Source organism: Carlito syrichta, unplaced genomic scaffold, assembly GCF_000164805.1.
Source record: "Carlito syrichta isolate Samal-C Ts95f unplaced genomic scaffold, Tarsius_syrichta-2.0.1 Scaffold222749, whole genome shotgun sequence".
NCBI classification, from domain to species: Eukaryota; Metazoa; Chordata; class Mammalia; order Primates; family Tarsiidae; genus Carlito; species Carlito syrichta.
Genome location: NW_007166845.1, coordinates 1 through 490, shown reverse-complemented (window position 1 = coordinate 490; position 490 = coordinate 1). Strand labels below are relative to the sequence as shown.

The 490-nt window shown below is 67.1% G+C and overlaps 1 pseudogene; it reads right to left on the bottom strand.

The window, feature by feature from the left end:
• Nucleotides 1–131: 131 nt before the first annotated feature.
• LOC110595028 lies at nucleotides 132–477 on the bottom strand (annotated as a pseudogene).
• Nucleotides 478–490: the final 13 nt, after the last annotated feature.

The window sequence follows — 490 nt, the reverse complement described above, 5'->3', positions numbered from 1 at the left end:
ACCACGCCCAGCTGATTTTTTGATTTATTGTAGAGATGAGGTCTCGCTGCCCAGGCGGGTCTCGAACCCGCGGGCTCAGGCAATCCACTCACCTCAGCCTCCCAAAGGCGCGGGATTACAGGCTGAGCCACCGAGCCCGGCGCATTTTCATCTTTCATGTCTACTATATGGAGCTGAAGTTTTTCTGATGCTTCTTTCATCCTGTCAACCGCCTTCCTCCGGCTGGGCGCCCCGGTCGGGTGGTCAGGGCCGCCTCCTCGCACACCACGGCCACGTGCTCCACGAACACGCAGCCCGGGAGGCTCTCGTCGGCCGCAGCTCCACCGCCTGCAGCCCCAGCTTGCTGCCCAGCACGCCCACGCACGCCCACGCAGAGCTGGTGCTGCCGCTCCACGCGAGCGAAGTCCGCATCCTCGCCCTCGGCGCGCCGGAGCGCGTGGCGGGCCAGGGACTCGGCGGCGCCCGCACCGCGGCGTGGAGGGCCGGGCCA